At 38.5% G+C, this 21,792-nt stretch overlaps 1 protein-coding gene across 1 annotated transcript in view; it reads left to right on the top strand.

The window, feature by feature from the left end:
* Positions 1-21,792, top strand: part of LOC118768273 — an 87,362-nt gene that overhangs the window by 28,405 nt on the left and 37,165 nt on the right. The gene's annotated exons all lie outside the window — the stretch shown is intronic.

Below are 21,792 nucleotides of genomic sequence, written 5' to 3'. Positions count from 1 at the left end.
ACCCCAATACTCATTTGTCTTTAAACCTGGTGCTTATTCTATTGGTCTCATTCACTGGACTGCTATATTAGGGGGATGTAAACGCACCAACACTGGTTGTCAGGTGGTGATGGTGGTGGTGGTGGTGGTGGGGGCAAACACAGACACAAAGACAACACACACACACACACACACACACACATTGCTCATGCTGGTGCTACATTAATAGCACTGGTGCCACATTAAAAGCATTGGTGTTGGTACTACTTTAATAGCACTGGTGCTGGTGCCACATTAAAAGCTTTGGTGTTGGTGCCACATTAAAGGCACTGTTGCTGGTGCTACATTAAAAGCACTGATGCTGGTGCTACATTAATAGCACTGGTGCTGGTGCCACATTAAAAGCACTGATGCTGGTGCTACATTAAAAGCACTGATGCTGATACTACATTAACAGCACTGGTGCAGGTACCACATTAAAAGCACTGATGCAGGTACCACATTAAAAACACTGATGCTGGTGCTACTTTAATAGCACTGGTGCCACATTAACAGCATTGGTGTTGGTGCCACATTAATAGCACTGGTGCAGGTACCACATTAAAAGCATTGGTGTTGGTACTACTTTAATAGCACTGGTGCTGGTGCCACATTAAAAGCTTTGGTGCTGGTGCCACATTAAAAGCACTGATGCTGGTGCTACATTAAAAGCACTGATGCTGATACTACATTAACAGCACTGGTGCAGGTACCACATTAAAAGCACTGATGCAGGTACCCACTTAAACACTGATGCTGGTGCTACTTTAATAGCACTGGTGCCACATTAACAGCATTGGTGTTGGTGCCACATTAATAGCACTGGTGTTGGTTCTATGGTATTTCAATGGTATTTCCTATAATGCTAACAGGTGTGATTTCAGCAGCACCACCTGTGATGCAGTAAGCATTACTGACGAGTATTAATTTCTTATACGAAATTAGTATGTTAATCTAATGCAGCTCAATCAAGATGGGGAGATGTTGTCTCCTGTCTGTTCAAATAGAACATGTGACTTCTTGTGGCTAAGGAGTCTTTGACTCTTATTTCTAGCAATGCTGCTGCTCACTAAACACTTGGTCACTTTTAGTGTCAGTGAATTATATATATATGTATAAATATTTCTTTATTGCCTACAGGGGGCTAAACATAGAGGAGACAAACAAGGACAGACAAAGGGATCAAGTCGATTATATCGACCCCAGTGCGTAACTGGTACTTAATTTATCGACCCTGAAAGGATGAAAGGAAAAGTCGACCTCGGTGGAATTTAAACTCAGAGCGTAACGGCAGACGAAATACCGCTGAGCATTTCGCCCACTGCGCTAACGTGTCTGCCAGCTAGCTGCCTTATTATTTATATATATATATATATATATAAAACATGGTACTGACCATGTGTGCGCTTGTGTTTGTGTGTGTATATATGTATGTGTGTGTGTATATACATTATAATATATATAATATATATATATATATATATATATATATATATATATATATATATTATATATAAATAATGGCTCAGTGGTTAGAGCACATCGATCTTCGACCATGTGGTTGTGAGTTTGAATCCCAGACTCGGCTGCGTGTTGTGTTCTTGAGCAAGACACTTTATTTTATGTTGCTCCAGTTCACTCAACTGTAGAAATGAGTTGTGACATCACAGGTGCCAAGCTGTATCGGCCCCTTTGCCTTTCCCTTGGACAACACCGGTGACGTAGAGAGGGGAGGCCGGTATGCATGGGCGACTGATGGTCTTCCATAAATAACCTTGCCTGAACTTGTGCCTGGGAGGGTAACTTTCTAGGTGCAGTCCCATGGTCAGTGTCATGACCGAAAGGGGTCAGGATGCCGTGAATAAAATAACTGACATCTCATTTTAACAGATATATTTACTAAAATTACATAAAAATATCTTGAAATACTAAAGAGTAAATTTGGTCAATAAAATCGCCATTGGTTTCAACCACAGCCCCCAGATGACTTTGGAATCTCCTGAAATTCTTCTGGATGGTCTCCTTGTTTAAGTTGGTGAATGCTGCCATAATCCTTGCCTTCAATTCATCTTTGGTGTTACAAGGAGTTTTATCGGTCTCTCGTTCAACTGCACCCCGCAGTGATCAAGAGGGTTGCAGTATGGGGAGTTAGGTGGCCACATGTTAGGGGTGATGTGGTCACAGAAATTGTTTGACAGCCATGACTGGATTTCCCTGCCTGTGTGGCATGGTGCAGAGTCCTGTTGCCAGACATAGGGTCTTCCAGCAGCCACCCTCTTGACCCAGGGCAGCACTACCTCCACCAGGCTCTTGCTGTAGGCTTTCATGTTGACTCTGAGGCCATGTGGGAAGATGAATGGAGGCATAACATCACCATGACTAGTGCTCACTCCAAACACCATGATGTTTGATTTTTATCATTCTCATTACATGTCCTCAGAATGCTCTGTCCTCAGGTTGATATCCAAACACTCTGAAGAGCCTCCGGCACAAATGCCAGGCAGTATAGCATGTTGTTTCCAAATTTCTGGCAGAGTGAATTGCAACTTGTGTGGTAAGAAGCTTGCTTCCCAACCACGTGGTTCTGGGTTCAGTCCCACTGTATGGCACCTTGGGCAAGTGTCCTCCATTATAGCTTCGGGCTGACCAAAGCCTTGTTAGTAGATCCAGCAGATGGAAACTGAAAGAAGCCCTCGTATGTGTAGATATCTCTGTGTGTGTGTATTTGTGTGTCTGTGTTTGTCCCCTCCACCTTAGATGGTGCCCAACTGACCCTACTATACTGTGTAGTTGACAAAATCAAAAACAAAACAATGCATGTGCGTGAAATTAAAAATATAAATGGAAAGAATTCACCTATCACACCCTGTATATATACACATACACACATAGGGTGTCTATAAAGTGTGTGCAATTTAGTTCTATCATGTACAGTTACAAAGATACAATTATTTAGAATTGCACACACACTTTATATATTTCTTTACTACCCACAAGGGGCTAAACACATAGGGGACAAACAAGGACAGACAAACGGATTAAGTCGATTACATCGACCCCAGTGCGTAACTGGTACTTAATTTATTGACCCCGAAAGGATGAAAGGCAAAGTCGACCCGGCGAAATTTGAACTCTGAACGTAACGACAGACGAAATACGGCTACGCATTTCGCCCGGCGTGCTAACGTTTCTGCCAGCTCGCCGCCTTTATAGACACTTTGTACACACACACACACACACACACACATGCAGATATGTGCAAATGTATGGATCATACCACACGCAGTTTGTAATCTTGTCTGAAATATGTTGTCCAAACCACACTTGCTTCCAAAGGTCTGTTGATAACAAACCAACACAAGTCCTGTATGCCCTGACCTTGATAGATGTTATGATCCATTTGTACTTCCATACTTTTATTCATTTCTTTATTTTTCATGGGTGGTGGTCGTCTCGACAGAGAAGTAGCTGCTTTACCAATGTACTTTTTGAGTTGTTTGAGTTGTGCATCTTTGGGTTATACTGTCTAGCTGTATACCCTAGATACTGTGTATATATGTGTGTGTGTATATATATATATATATATATATATATATATATACATATACATACATACATATGGGTATCTGTATCTATAACTGTACATAAAGTATATATAAACATACATACACATATGTGTCTGTATGTGTATATGAGTGTGTGTGTATTAATATCTGAATGTGTATGTATATACATATATACACGTTTGTGTATGTGCATGTATGCATATATGCATATGTTATAGATAGGCATATATGTATACATACATATGTACATATACTTAAATACACTCACACACACATATATATATATACTATATGTTTGTGTGGGTGTGTGTGCAAATGTGTGTGTATACAATATGATGTAAGTACACACACACACATACATACATACATACATACATACATATATATATATATATATATATATATATATATATATATATATATATATACAGACACATACACACATATATATACATATGTATAAAGATATACCTGCATACATATATCATGCATACAACACACACACACACATATATATGTATATATATGTATATATATATGTAAGTATATCTTGTATCATTTTATCAGTATTCAGTTTATGATAACAGATGGAATCTCTTGTTGCCAGCAACATGATCAAGCATATCTCTTGTATGTGTGAGGAGATGATGATGATACTAACATATATATACACATACATACACACATATATATAGATACATATATATATATATAATATATATATATATATATATATATTATATATATATATATATATATATACATACACACACACACACACATACACATATATATAGATACATATATATACATACACACACGTATATATAGATATAGATATGTATATATACATATATATATATACATATAGGTGTAGGAATGGCTGCGTGGTAAGTAGCTTGCTTACGAAATACATGGTTTCAGGTTTAGTTCCACTGCGTGTCACCTTCGGCAAGTGTCTTCTACTATAGCCTCGGACTGACCAAAGCCTTGTTAATGGATTTGGTAGATGGAAACTGAAAGAAGCCCATCATCATCATCATCGTTTAACGTCCGCTTTCCATGCTAGCATGGGTTGAACGATTTTGACTGAGGGCTGGCGAGCCAGATGGTTGCACCAGTCTCCAATCTTGATTTGGCAGAATTTCTACAGCTTGATGCCCTTCCTAACGCCAACCACTCTGAGAGTGTAGTGGGATGCTTTTTACGTGCCACCGGCACGGGGGCCAGTCAGGCGGCACTGGCAACGACCTCACTCGAATCTTTTTACACGTGACAGTGAAACGACCATCGTATATATATGTGTGTGTGTGTGTGTGTGTGTGTGTGTTAGTGTGTGTGTGTTTGTGTGTCTGTGTTTGTCCCCCCATCATCTCTTGACGGCTGATGTTGGTGTGTTTACGTCCCTGTAACTTAGCGGTTTGGCAAAAGAGACCGATAGAATAAGTACTAGGCTTACAAAGAATAAGTTTTGGGGTCGATGTGCTTGACTAAAGGCCATAGTCAAATGACTGAAACAAGTAAAAGTGTAAAAAAGTATATATATTGTACACGCATTCATAGATATATACACACATGGCGTCATTTGAAGGCTAAAACAATGCGAAGCACATTGTGACCATCAGATAGCCTGGTCGGTCACGGTGATATATTTTTTTATATATATATATATATATATATATAAGTTTAACAATTAAGGATAATCTCTTAATAAGGGATCTTAACAAGAAATTATCGGGTAGCTAGCGTGAAAACCTCATAAAAGAAATTTTTTTCTTTTGAACAAATTAATTATATCTATATTGTATAGAGGGCATTATTACACATAAATGCCTCACACTAAGAGGGACAAAGTCATTACTACCAAAATTATACTAATCATACCCAAATGCAGTTTTTCAAAGCAAGACATTTAAAAAAATGATTTAGTTCTGTATCACCGTGATTTCACATTCAATTTTACGTCTTATGATCCTCAGCAGAACTGATTCTGACACATCATAAATAAACTACCAACCTTACGTAGCGAAGACAAACAGACAACTGCTCAACAGACAAGTGAGCAGTTGTCTGTTCGTCTTCGCTACGTAAGGTTGGTAGTTTATTATGATGTGTTCAGAATCAGTTCTGCTGAGGATCATAAGACGTAAAGTTGAATGTGAAATCACGGTGATACAGAACTAAATTCATTTTTTTAAATGTCTTGCTTTGAAAAACTGCATTTGGGTATGATTAGTATAATTTTGGTAGTAATGACTTTGTCCCTCTTAGTGTGAGGCATTTATGTGTAATAATGCCCTCTATACAATATATATATATATATATATATATATTGAAGCTAGCCTGATCTGTTGGATGGGTAATGTCAGTGTGCACATACGACAGAGTATAAGTAATTTAAGGGGAAAACTGGGTATAAGAGACATCAGATGTTGTGAACAGTTAACATTATTGAAATTTCAAATCTATGAGATAACACATGACTAATCCAAAATAACATGAACAGATAAGCATTACATTTGAGATTAGTGTAATCTGACCGCTAAAGGGTTAAAATGATGATGATGAAGAATTGGATGTAACATTGCTGTTTACAACTCTTTCTGTTGGCTTTAAGCCTACCAAACCACATGATTTGATTTGTATTGGATCTCCTTGGTGGGTACTCGTGGCCATAAGCAGTACTTTCTGGTTCATATACTACTTCTGTCTTGAACAAAGATTTTCTAACAGACTAGTTCAATCATCATCATCATCGTCATTGTCATATTTTTTTTTTTTTGTACTCGTTTCAGTCATTTGACTGCAGCCATGCTGGAGCACCGCCTTTAGTCGAGCAAATCGACCCCAGGACTTATTCTTTGTAAGCCCAGTACTTATTCTATCGGCCTCTTTTGCCGAACCGCTAAGTTACGGGGACGTAAACACACCAGCATTGGTTGTCAAGCAATGCTAGGGGGACAAACACAGACACACAAACATAAATATATACATATATGCGACAGGCTTCTTTCAGTTTCCGTCTACCAAATCCACTCACAAGGCATTGGTCGGCCCGGGGCTATAGCAGAAGGCACTTGCCCAAGATGCCATGCAGTGGGACTGAACATGGAACCATGTGGTTGGTTAGCAAGCTACTTACCACACAGCCACTCCTGCTTACCACACAGCCACTGTCTTGCTTTCCATGCTGGCATGGGTTGGGCGGTTTCTGATTGAGGGCTGGGAGGCTGCACCAGGCTCCAGTCTGATTTGACAAGGTTTCTACAGCTGGATGCTCTTCCTAACACCTATCATTCCGAGAGTGTAGTGCATGCCTTTTATGTGCAACCGGCACAGGAGCCGGTCAGGCGGCACAAGCGTCGACCATGCTCGAATGGTGCTTTTCATGTGCAACTGGCATGGGAGCCATTCAGGCGGCACAGGCATCGACCACGCTTGAATGGTGTTTTTATGTGCAACTGGCATGAAAGCCATTCTGGTGGCACAGGCATAGTGCTTTTTATGTGCAACCGGCACGGGAGCCAGTCAGGTGGCAGTTACAAAATCAGTGATTGTATAACCCTGTGTTTTCTATTAGAAAATTACTATTTTTAAAATCTCACAGTGTAAGATATTCAGCAACAGTACTTTGTAGTAAAGATTGTTTGCCAACATAACATGGCAGTCCTGGGTTAGGACTAATGTTGCTGTAATTTAGCAATTTGTCACTTTGAAAACTATATATTTTGAATGGGAATTTGACAGCGCCACATCTAACTGAGCAATTATTCTGTGCTGAGGAAGGGAAATAACCTGGAAATCACGATACACAGATATTGTTTTGAGCTGAGTGGGGGTGCTAGATTCCCTTGTTCGAAAATATCAGGACACAGATTGTGTTGTATAGCCAGCTGAAGACGATGTCTCCTGGGGCTAAATTACAGCAACATTAGTCCTAAACCAGGACTGCCATGTTATGTTGGCAAACAATCTTTACTACTGTGTTTTCTATATATTGCAAGCAAGGTAAACTGCAGCCATGCCTGGCAACAAGTGCCCACCACCAAGGAGATGCAATACAGATCAAAACCACATGATCTTGAAGCTATGGTGACAGAAGTTATCTCTCACTTGCAATAAATATCAGGTGTGAGAAGCACATTGAATAAACCAGCTGGAGGATATGTCTTCCTGGGGTTAAACTGCAGTATCGTCACCTCTTAAGAGGACTGCCACATTAAAGTAGCCCATATGTATACATACATATATACATATATTTAAATATATACACACATATATATACTATATGTTTGTGTGAGTGTGTGTGTATATAAAATACTGTAGGTACACATACATTATATATATATTATTACAGATATAGGGTAAATAATTATTAATTTAATAATTAATAAATTTTACCAAGTAGTTTCGGTATGGAAAAAGCCATGATCGGTAAAAACTTATGCAAAACGTTTTTTTATATATAATTATATATATATATCGCCATGATAGATCGCTAGCCACTACACATTTTTTTCTTTCCTTGTTTCTTTCTGTATTCCTTTCTGTAGAAGAACGTAAGCTCGAAACGTTAAAGACTTTTTCAATTCCCGAGCGTTATACTAATACATATGTTTATTTTCTACACCACCTGTCTTTTTCTTTCATTTTTGTAAATTCTCCCCTATATATATATATATATATATATATATATATATATATATATACATACACACACGCACACACATTGTGTTGTATAGCCACATTGTATTTAAATTTAATCGAAAAACAATTCAATTTAAAAGTATAGTCACTCCTCAGGTCAACAATAATAACAATAATAGTTAAATAGATAATCAAATAGAATTAAACAATATTTCTTACAGAAATAAAATCATGATTGTTCTTATTGAAGAAACTACATGAACTAAATTTGAAACTTAAGCGGTAGGACCAGGTGCTTATAATACATTTATCATGATAAAAACCTATATATATATATATATATATATATACACACACACACATATATATATACATATATATAAAGATATACATGTATACATATATCATACACTCACACACACACACACACACACACACACACACATTGTGTTGTATAGCCAGCTGGAGATGATATCTCTTGGGGCTAAATTACAGCAACATTAGTCCTAAACCAGGACTGCCATGTTATGTTGGCAAACAATTTTTACTACTGTGTTTTCTATATATTGCAAGCAAGGTAAACTGCAGCCATGCCTGGCAACAAGTGCCCACCACCAAGGAAATGTCTTCCTGGGTTTTAACTGCAGTATCGTCACCTCTTAAGAGGACTGCCACATTAAAGTAGCTCACAAGCGATACATTTTTGGTTTGTATCCTGCTTCTATCTTCAGCAGAGATTTTTTTAACGTGATACAATATTCTTAAATGGTTAAATGGTTAATGGTAGGCCTCATATTCCAGTGATACCTGCTCTGAAGAAATGGTACGAAAAAAGGAAAAAGAAACGTTCATTTGTTGACGTTCATCTCATGTTCAATGCTTCTGACGTCATAAGCAACACACATGCGCTTACAAACACACACACACACTCATGTGCATATGTACACAGACCGGCTGATAAACGTTGAACTTGTAAAGAGTTTGGGCTCTGCTAATTTTTGTAACAATAAGCAGTTGGTTATATAAGCTGTGATTGTAATAAGTGGGTGCTTTTGTGTGTATGAGTGTGTGTATGTGTGTGTGTTGAAGAATATATGTGTGTTTGCATCTCTCTCTCTCTCTGTCCCTCTCTTTCTCTTCCTCTCTCACTCTCTCTCCCTCTCTCTCTCTCTCTCTCTCTCTCTATATATATATATATATATATTTGTGTCTGTGTTGAAGTCTGTGTATATATATCTGTGTGTGTGCATGTGTGTGTTGAAATATATATGTGTGTGTGTTGAAGTATATATGTGTTTGTGTGTGTGTGTGTGTATATATATATAAATCTATTTTTATAAATAACTATGCATGTGTATATATATATATATATATATGTTCATGTGTGTGTTGAAGTCTGTATATATATCTCAATGTGTGTATGTGTATCTAAATATATATAAATAAATATATATATAATATATATATCTTTTATCTTGTACTTGTTTCAGTCATTTAACTGCAGCCATGCTGGGCCACCACTTGAATAATATTTTTTGTGTCAGAGTGTGTGTGGTGTGCATGTATGCATGTATGTATGTATATATATATTATATATATATATATATATATGGGTCAGTGTGTGTTGAACTCTATGTATGTATATACATATAAATATATGTGCATATGTTGAACTGTGTGCATGCATATGTGTGTATATGTGTTTGCAATGTGTGTATATATATATATCAATGTGTATGTATATAGATATATATTTCTTTAAATAACTGTGCGTATGTGTTCATAAGTGTGTGTGTATACATATATACATATATATATATATATATTATATATATATATATATATTATAATATATTATATATATATATATATATATATATAATATATATATATTATATATATATATATAATACATATATATTACATATATATATATATATATATATATATATATATATGTATGTGTGTATATATATGCATGTGTGTATTGTATATATATAGATACGTAGTTCTTTAAATAACTATGCATAGTAATGTATGTACATAAATGTGTTTGTTATATATGTGTGCACGTGTGTGTATATATATATATGTGTATGTATATCTATCTATCTATCTATCTATCACCTATCTATCTATCTATCCATCTCTCTCTCTCTCTCTCGCTCTCTCATAATATATATATATATATATTATATTATATTACACCACACTACATATATGCATATATATATATATAATTTGATAACAATAATTGGTTGATTGCATAACCTATGATTACAATAAGCAGTTTCCACTGTGTATGTGCATACTCACACACTCGCACAGACATACCAACACCCCCCCACGAGTGTATACACACACACACACACACACCACACACGTATGTATGTCAGACATACACTGCCTGTTAACTACAATAACAGTCATGACAGCATTGGCAAAGCGCCAATAGTAGCAACAGCAGTGGTAGTAGTAGTAGTAATAGTCATGGTTAGTAGTAGTAGTAGTAGTAGTAGTAGTAGTATTACTAATTTATGGTCTTTATAGTCGTGGTGGTGGTGGCGGTGGTGGTGTTGGCACTGGTAACAACTCTATTACTAGAGCAAGTGGTAGAGGTAGCATTAGTCGTAACAGTGGTGGTGTTAGTAAATGGTAGTATTAGTAGCTGTAGTGGCTATGGAATTTTGTGGTGGTGGTGGTGGTGGTGGTGGTGGAGAAGTTGGCAGATGGGATGATCGGGGATGGTGGTGGTGTTGGTGGTGGTGGAGTGTAGGATAAATGGCAGAGTGTTTCTGTGTTGGCTTGTTACAAGGAAGAGCATGGATGGTGGCTGCGGTCGGTCGGGATGAAAGTAGGAAACAAGATGATGATGATGAGGATGTTGATGATGATGGAGGTGGTGGTTGTGATGGTGATGATGATGATGATGAGGGCAATGATGGTGGTGGTTGTGATGGTGATGAGGGCAATGATGGTGGTGATGATGATGATGATAATGATGTAGGTGGTGGTTGTGATGGTGGTGGTGATGGTGATGATGATGATGATGATGATGGAGGTGGTGGTTGTGATGGTGATGATGATAACGATGGTGATGGTGGTGGTGATGAGGGCAATGATGGTGGCGGTGGTGGTGGTGGTGATGATGATGATGGAGGTGGTGGTTGCGATGGTGATGGTGGTGGTGATGAGGGTAATGATGAGGCGGTGGTGGTGGTGGTGGTGATGATGATACTGACGATGGTGATGCAATGATGACGATGGTGTTGGTGTTGGTGGTTGTGGGGGTGATGATGATATTGTTGGTGATGGTGGTGGTGATGCAATGATGGTGGTAGTGGTGTTGGTGGTGGTGGTTGTAGTGGTGATGATAATGATGGCGATGATGATGATACTGTCGGTGATGGTGGTGGTGAAGGTAGTGGTGGTGGTGATGATGGTAATGATGATGATACTGATGGTGTTGGTGATGATTCTGACGATGGTGTTGCAATGATGATGGTGGTGGTGATGATGATGATAATGTTGGTGATGGTGGTAGTGGTGGTGATGGTGATAATGATACTGATGATGATGATAATGTTGGTGATGGTGGTGGTGGTGATAATGATGGTGATGGTGGTGGTGGTGGTGATAATGATGGTGATGGTGGTGGTGGTGGTGGTGGTGACGGTGATAATGACGCGGATGGTGATGATAAGGCTGCCAGCCACCTGTTGTCATGGCGATAAACAGCAGCGGCGCTGGCAGTGTCGATGGTGATGCCTGTGGCAGCTGCAGTGGTGCTGATGATGATGATGCTGATTGCGATGGTTGCGGTGGTGGTAATGGTGGTGGTGGTGGCAATCCAAGACACTGGGGGGGGGGTGCCGAGGAGGAGATTACTTGCTCTCTTCATATATATATACTTTTTTTTTTTGCATTTTTAAAAATCCTTTTTCCTTCCCTTCTTTCATGGCATTTTTTCTTCTCTCAGCCTTTCTTTTCCTATTTCTCCTTCGCTTTCTTTCATTCCCTGTTTTTTGCTTTCCTTCATCTTTGTGCATCTCTTCACTCTTTCATTCTTCCTTTCTTTCTTTATTATTTATTTATTCCTTCTTTCCTGCCTGCCTTCGTTCGTTCGTTTGTTCCTTCGTTCCTTCCTTTCCCTGTTTGTTTTCTTCCTTCTTTCCTTTTCTTCTCTCTCTCTCTCTCTCCATTTCTTCCTTCCTCCCTTTTCTTTCTCTCTCCCCCTGCACTCTCTCTCTCTCTGCACTTCTTTTTCCTTCTCTCCTTTCTCCCTTCCTCCTTCTTTCATTCCTTCTTCTTCTTCTTCTTCTTCTTCTTTTTCTTCTTCTTCTTCTTTCTTGTTGTTGTTGTTGTTCTTGATCTTCTTTCTTCTTTGTTGTTGTTGTTCTTCTTCTCCTTTCTTCTTTCTTCTTTGTTGTTGTTGTTCTTCTCCTTTCTTCTTTCTTCTTTGTTGTTGTTGTTGTTCTTCTTTCTTCTTCTTTCTTCTTTGTTGTTGTTGTTCTTCTTCTCCTTTCTTCTTTCTTCTTTGTTGTTGTTGTTCTTCTTCTTTCTTCTTCTTTCTTCTTCTTTCTTCTTTGGTTGTTGTTGTTGTTCTTCTTCTTCTCCTTTCTTCTTCTTTCTTCTTTGTTGTTGTTGTTCTTCTTTCTCTCTCTCTCTGTGCACCTCTTTCCTTCACTCCTTCCTCCCTTTTTTCCCTTCTTCCAATTCTCCTCCTCCTTCTTCCTCCTTCCCTCCTCCACCACACCCCTCTCCTTCTCTCTATTCCCTCCTTCTTTCTCCTCCCCTCCTCTTCTCGCTTCCCCTCCTCCTCATCTCCACAACAGCTGACACAGGTGGTGCTGTTTGTTGATGGTTCTCTCTTCCTCTTCAGCCTCTGCTTGCTGTGCTTCTACTCTTCCTGGCAGCAGCAATAATGATGGCAATCAGATGTGCTGTTCTCTGTTTACTACTGCGGCCAGTGACTGTGTTGGCGGGGTGGGGATGGGGGGTGGGGTGGAGTGATGATGATGATGATGGCGACGGTGGTGGTGGTGGCATGATGCTGACGATGCTGGTAGTAGTGATGGTGGAGGTGATGGTTGTGGTGGCAATGATGATGATGATGATGATGATGTTGCTGCTGTTACTGATGGTGGTGGTGGTGGTGGTGTGGTAGTGGTGGTGGTGGTGGTAGTAGTGATGGTGGAGGTGATGGTTGTGGTGGCGATGATGATGATGATGATGATGATGATGTTGCTGCTGTTACTGATGGTGGTGGTGGTGGTGGTGTGGTAGTGGTGGTGGTGGTGGTAGTAGTGATGGTGGAGGTGATGGTTGTGGTGGCGATGATGATGATGATGATGTTGCTGCTATTACTGATGGTGATGGTGGTGGTGGTGGTAGTGGTGGTGGTAAGGTGGAGTTGATGATTACGCTACTGCTGCTGCTGCTTATGATGATGGTTGTGGTGGTGGTGGTGGTGGTGGATTTGGTGAATATGGGGTGGTGATTATGCTGCTGCTGCTGATGTTAATGGTGGTGGTGGTGGTGGTTGTGGTGAAGGTGTTAGCAGTTGTGATGATGATGATGATGATGGGACAGGGTGGGGCGATGATTGTGGTGATTGTTGCAGTGGCAGTGGGATGGTTGGGGGTTGCAGCGATGGTGGTGGTTGTAGTATTGTTTGTTAGTGCTGTACATGATGATGGTGATGATGATGATGCTACTAGTCTGTGGTGGTGGTGGTGGTAGTGGAGAGCCACTGGTATGAAATGGTGATAAGTGCTGCTGGCTGCTGTATATAATGATGATGATGATGATGATGATGATGATTATGATTATGACGATGGCAATGATGATGATGATGATGATGATGATGATAATGGCAGTGATGATGTTGATGATGATGATGATGATAATGGTAGACGATGATGATGATGATGATAATAAAGGCAGTGATGATGTTGATGAAGATGAAGATGATGATGATGATAATGGTAGACAATGATGATGATGATGATGATGATGATGATAATGGTAGACAATGATGATGATGATGATTTGATGATGATGATGATGATAATGGTAGACGATGATGATGATGATGATAATGGTAGACAATGATGATGATGATGATGATGATGATGATGATAATGGTAGACAATGATGATGATGATGATGATGATGATGATGATAATGGTAGACAATGATGATGATGATGATGATGATGATGGCAATGATGATGATAATGGCAGTGATGATGTTGATGATGATGATGATGATAATGGTAGACGATGATGATGATGATGATGATGATGATGATGATAATGGTAGACAATGATGATGATGATGATGATGATGATGATGATAATGGTAGACAATGATGATGATGATGATGATGATGATGGCAATGATGATGATAATGGCAGTGATGATGTTGATGATGATATGATGATAATGGTAGAGCGATGATGATGATTATGATGATGATGATGATAATGGTAGACAATGATGATGATGATGATTGATGATGATGATAATATGTAGACAATGATTATGATGATGATGATGATGATGATGATGATATAATGGTAGACGATGATGATGATGATGATAATGGTAGACAATGAGATGATGATGATGATGATGATATGATATGGTAGACAATGATGATGATGATGAGATGATGATGATGATAATGTAGACAATGATGATGATGATGATGATGATGATGGCAATGATGATGATATGGCAGTGATGATGTTGATGATGATGATGATGTAATGGTAGAGATGATATATGATATGATGATGATGATAATGGTAGACAATGATGATGATGATGATGATGATGATAATGGCAGTGATGATGTTGATGATGATGATGATGATAAAGGCAGTGATGATGTTGATGAAGATGAAGATGATGATGATGATGATAATGGCAGTGATGATGATGATGATGATGTTGATGAAGATGAAGATGATGATGATGATGATGAAGATGATGATGATGATGATGAAGATGATGGTGAAGTTGATGGTGATGCATATGATGATGATGAGATGGTGATGCTAGGTATACCAGAATGACAGTGGTGGTGATGGTGATGGTGATAATGCTATGTGTGTCTGTGTGGTGGTGGTAGTGGTGGTGGTGGTGGTGGTGGTATGTGGTGATGGTGGCAGCAATGGCGGTGGTATGCATGTATCAGTATACCAAACAGTACAAGTGGTTGGGATGTGCATATGGCGGTGGTCGTGGTTGTAATGTCTGTTACTGCCAATGTTTTTGCTGTTGTAGTCGTTGTTGTTGTTCAGCCTGAAGTCGAGTTAATTAATTTTTTAAAATTAATTTTAGAGGTATATCAAACATTACATTTAATGTATTCTATTACAGTAGGATGTGATTTGAAGGAGATTTGGCTGCTATTTCTGGCATATTTAGTGACCATGTAGAAGTTTCCATCATTGGCTCATACATAAGACAGGGTGTGATCTGAAGATTTGGCTGCTATTTCTAGCATATCTAGTGACCATGTAGAAGTTTCCATCATTGGCTCATACATAAGACAGGGTGTGATCTGAAGATTTGGTTGCTATTTCTAGCATATCTAGTGACCATGTAGAAGTTTCCATCATTGGCTCATACATAAGATAGTAAGATGTGATTTGAAGGAGATTTGGCTGCTATTTCTAGCATATCTAGCTCCCATGTAGAGGTTTCCCTCAATGGCTCATATATACAAAAGTAAGGTAGTAAGGTGTGGTTTGAGGCAGATTTGACAGCTATTTCTAGCAGGTCTGCATTGCTTAATATATCCTAAGACACAACAAGGTGATTTGAGAATGATTTGACTGCTATTTCCAACATATCTAGTTACCATGTAGAGGTTGCCAACAATGTCATATACATATATGTATACATGAGATAGTAGGATGTCATTTTGAGGTAGATTTGGCTGCTGTTTCTAACAATTCGAGTTACCATAAAGAGACTTCCCTTGTTGGCTTATACATATATACAGATGTAAGACAGTAGGGTTGATTTGAGGGAGATTTGGCTGCTATTTCTAACAGGTCAATATTGTTTAATGCATTTTAAGATACAAGTATGTGGTTTGAGAGAGATTTGACTGCTGTTTCTAACATATCTAATTACCATGTAGAGGTCTCCTTCATTAGCATATATACATATATAAACCTGTTGGGTGTGTCTTGGGGAGATTTGCCTGCTATTTGTAGTATATCAAGTTACCATGAAGAGGTTGCCTTCAATGTCATGCACACATAGGCATTAGGATATGATTTGGGGAAGATTTGGCTGCTATTTCTAACAGGTCTAGATTGTTTAATGTATTTTAAGACACAAACATATGGTCTGAGAAAGATTTGGCTGCTATTTCTGAGAAGTCCAGTTACCTATAGAGGTTTCCCTTGTTGGCTTATACATATATACAGATGGGGGACAGTAGGATGTGATTTGAGGGAGATTTGGCTGCTATTTCTAACAGGTCTAGATTGTTTAATGTATTTTAAGACACAAGCATGTGGTCTGAGAGAGATTTGGCTGCTATTTCTAAGAAGTCCAGTTACCATATAGAGGTTTCCCTTGTTAGCTCATGCATAGGTATATACAGACATAAAGACAGCAGAATGTGATTTGAGAGGAATTTGGCTGTTGTTTCTAGCAGGTCTAGTTGTGATGTAGAGATTTCCTTCATTGGTTCATATATACAGACATAAAACAGAAAGGGGCAATTTGAGGGAGATTTGGCAGGTATTTCTAACATATCTGGTTACCATGTAGAGGTCTTCCTCATTAGTATACATCATAGACATAGGAGTGGCTGTGTGGTAAGTAGCTTGCTTACGAACCACATGGTTCCAGATTCAGTTCCACTGCGTGACACCTTGGACAAGTGTCTTCTAATATGGCCTCGGGCTGACCAAAGCCTTGTGAGTGGATTTGGTATATACGCTTCCACTACCATCTTGCCATCACTCCTTCCTTTCTCATATGTTGTGACAGAGAAAAACACAAGAGTATTATTATAGTATATTTTTAAAGTGGTGAACTGCAGAATGTGGCATTTCACCCATCTCTACAATCTAAGTTCAAATTCCACCGAGGTCGGCTTTGCCTTTCATCCTTTCAGGGTTGATAAATTAAGTACCAGTTGTGTATTGGGGTTGATGTTATCGACTTACCTGCTCACCTGAAATTGCCGGCTTTGTGCTAAAATTTGAAATTGATAGTTATATAAGCTGCAGGCATGACTGAGATTAATTCCCAACCACATGGTTCTGGTTTCAGTCCCACTGCGTGGCACCTTGGGCATGCGACTTCTACTATAGCCTTGGGCCAACCAAGGACATGTGAGCGGATTTGGTAGACAGAAACTGAAAGAAGCTTGTTGCATATATATGTGTGTGTGTGTGTGTTTGTTATTGTGTTTGTGTCTGTCCCCTATGAACCAGTGTTGGTTTGTTTATGGTCCTATGACTTAGGGTTTCAGCAAAAGAGACCGATAGAATAAGTAACAGGCTTAAAAAGAAAATAAATTCTGGGGAATATTTCGTTGGCGGTGCTCCAGCATGGCCACAGTCTGATGACAGAAATGAGTAAAAAGTAAAAGATATGCATGTATATATATTCTTTATGTCCTAGTGACTGAGCACTCCACAGACAAGTGTACCCTTAACCCTTTCATTACTGTATTTATTTTGAGATGTTCTGAGTTTTTTTCAATTAATTTTAAATATAACAAAGAATTTAGTCAAATAACTTAGTTATCATTCAGCTAATTTTAGGAACATAAATTGTGACTAAAGTTTGGTGGAAGATTTTAATTCAAAACTTCTGAAAACAAAACATTTGTACTACAAAGCCAGAGCCGGTTTCAGCCAGATTTATATCAAAAGGGTTAAAAATATCACCGTGACTTTAACCCTTTTGTTACCATATTTCTGTTGAGATTCTCTGTGTTTCTTTCAATTACTTTAAATATAACAAAGAATTAGGTAAAATAACTTAGTTATGATTAAGCTAGTGTTAGGAACATAAACTGTGACTAAGGTTTGGTGGAAGATTTTAACTCAAAACTTTTGAAAACAAGACATTTGTACTACAGATCCAGGGCCAGTTTCAGCCGGGTTGGTAACGAAAGGGTTTAATTTTTCACTTTGTTTTACGATTGGCAAATTTATTTTGCTGATGATGTTAAAAATGTTTTGTTGATGCAGATTGTGTGTTACTAGAAATGGTATTGTGATCCTTTGATGGGTTCATCTTTTTTGTGTTGCTCTAAGTTGTTCTCCTTTGCTCATTGTATGCTATTTTCTATAAGTAGGAGAGGGTAGTTTTGCTTGAGCAGAAATCCTTTGAGTTCTATAAGTCATATATTCCTGGTATTTGGATCATCGACTATGGTACAAATTTTCCTAGCTAAACAGTACAGGATGTTGTGTTTTGTATGTGTTGGGTGGCATGATTTGAAATTTAGGTACTGGTATGTATCTGTGCTTTTATAATAAATATCAGTTGTGATTTTGGTGTTGTTTTTAATCACCATTATGTCAAGAAATGGTAATTGTGTGCTGCTCATTTCTCTTGTGAATTTGTGACTAGGATGTAGATTGTTAAGGAGGGTGCTGAATTCTTCCAGATTTTCTAGGAATTTGGTCCAAATTAGGAAACAACCATCGAGGTATCTTCTCCATGTGTCCTCTATATGTCTTTTAAAGGTCATGCCGTAGTTCTCTTCAATTTTTTTTATATATAGGTTTTGTTCCAAGTACCCCAATACTGAGTTTGCGAAAACTGGAGCAAATTGCGTCCCCATTGCTGTGCCTTAAATTTGGAGGTAGTTTTTCCATTGGAAAGGAATGTATTATTTTCATTGATGAGACTGACTGTGTCTAGTATGAAGATTAAAGTAAATCTCCTGGGGATTGCTTCTCTATGTCTCTTGACTCCGATATTTTATGGCAGTAAGTCCCAAATCATGTGGAATGTTAGTATATAAATATGTTGCATCAAAACTAACAGTGAATCGGATTCTGTTGTTTGGGGCAGATGTGACACACACACACACACTCAAACATATACAAACACATACAAACACACACACACATACAAACACATACACACCATACAAACACACATACTCACATACAAACACACACACACACACACACACGTACAACAAGGATGTAATCTTGGCAATGACTCCTTACTCATCTCCTTCAACCACTTAAAATCAACAGCAACAACAATCACTTTTGATACACTTGACCTCTGACCTTCCTCCTCTGAGTCATTTGTCTGTATGAATATGTTTATGTGTGCTTGTGAAGTTATTTAGCTGCTGTTTCTAGCAGAGTGAGATATCATGTAGAGCCTACTGTGTTAACTTATTTGCAGTAATGTGGATACTCTGTTACTTGTTTCAGTCATTTGACTGTGGCCATGCTGGAGCACAGCCTTTAGTCGAGCAAATCGACCCCAGGACTTATTCTTTGTAAGCCTAGTACTTATTCTATCGGTCTCTTTGCCGAACTGCTAAGTTATGGGGACGTAAACACACCAGCATCGGTTGTCAAGCAATGCTAGGGCGACAAATACAGACACACAAACATATACACACACACATATATAATATATATATATATGTGTATATATATATATGTATATATATATATATATATATATATATATATTTGGATCATCGACTATGGTACAAATTTTCCTGGCTAAACAGTACAGGATGTTGTGTTTTGTATGTATTGGGTAACATGATTTGAAATTTAGGTACCGGTATATATCTGTGCTTTTGTAATAAATATCAGTTGTGATTTTGGTAATTAAAAATAATTACCATTATGTCAAGAAATGGTAATTGTGTGCTGCTCATTTCTCTTGTGAATTTGTGACTAGGATGTAGATTGTTGAGGAGGGTGCTGAATTCTTCCAGATTTTCAAGGAATTTAGTCCAAATTAGGAAACATCCATTGAGGTATCTTCTCCATGTGTCCTCTATATATCTTTTAAAGGTCATGCCATAGTTCTCTTCAATTTTTTTATATAGGTTTTGTTCCAAGTATCCCAATACATACATACATACATACATACATACATACATACATACATACATATATATATATACATATATACGACAGGCTTCTTTCAGTTTCCGTCTACCAAATCCACTCACAAGGCTTCGGTTGGCCTAAGGCTATAGTAGAAAACACTTGCCCAAGGTGCCACGCAGTGGGACTGAACCCGGAACCATGTGGCTGGTAAGCAAGCTACTTACCACACAGCCACTCCTGCGCCTATAAAAACCTCAGGTCTCACCTAGATACTGCATAAAATGCTTTATTTCATTCTGGCGTAGTGTATCTAGGAGTGCATTACCTAATGTACAGTATAGCAGTTAGTAATAACAGCTATAAATGCTGTTGTTTTTTAGCCCCAAGTCAGTCCTGATCCACCAGACCTACAATCAGAGATGCTCCAGCTGTGACCACCCCATCTTTTATTCAGACATAGTGTATCTAAGACTACATTATCTAATGTACAATATAGTTGTATTAATGGATATAGTTGTTGTTTAGCCCCAGGTCAGTCTTGATGCAGTAGACCTATGATTAAAAATGTTCCAGCTGTGACCATCCTGTCTCATATTCAGACATAGTGTATCTAGGACTACATTACCTAATGTATAGTACGCTAATTAATATTAGTCTCTGTTATTGTTGGTTGGCCCCAGGTCAGTCCTGACTCAACAAAATTGATTGAAGACATTCCATCCATGACACTCTCCACCTCCATCCTGTTTTTTTTGCTTGTTTCTATTTTTTTTTTTTTGCATATCTAAAAATAAATTGTCTAGTGTGTCCTTCCTTTGTGTTTTTCTGTGGAGAAAACTTGGCTGCTATTTTTAATAGGTCAAGGGGCCACTGAAAGCTGGTTTCTCATTCTTTAATTACTCCTGTTGATGTTGATGTTGATGTAAGTGGGTGGTGGTGGTGGCGGTGTTGATGAGGGTGGTGGTGGATGGTGTGGACGATAGCGGTGATGATGATGGTAGTGGTGGTGTTGTCAACAATGATGATGGTGATGATGATGGTGATGGTAGTGGTAATGATGATGATGATGATGATGATGATGATGATGATGACAATTATCATGGTGGTGTTGGTTGTGCTGCTGATGATGGTGATGATTACAGCAATGATGATGATGATGATGATGAAGAAGGTGATGACTAGATGATGGTAGTGATGGTGATGGTGATGATGATGATGATGGCAATAATGACAATGATGGTGGTGGTGGTGGTGGTTGCCAGTGATTATGATGATGATGATGATAGTGCTGATGGTGGCAATGGTGATGAGGATGATTATGACAATGACGATGATGGTGGTGGTGGTGGTGGTGGTGGTTGCCAGTGATGGTGATGATGGTGATGATGATGATGATGATGATGATGATGATAGTGCTGATGGTGGCAATGGTGATGAAGATGATGTTGATGTTGTTGATGATGATGATGATGATGGTG

The sequence above is a fragment of the Octopus sinensis genome, linkage group LG27, assembly GCF_006345805.1.
Source record: "Octopus sinensis linkage group LG27, ASM634580v1, whole genome shotgun sequence".
Lineage (NCBI taxonomy): Eukaryota > Metazoa > Mollusca > Cephalopoda > Octopoda > Octopodidae > Octopus > Octopus sinensis.
This window is presented reverse-complemented; position numbering and strand designations above follow the sequence as displayed.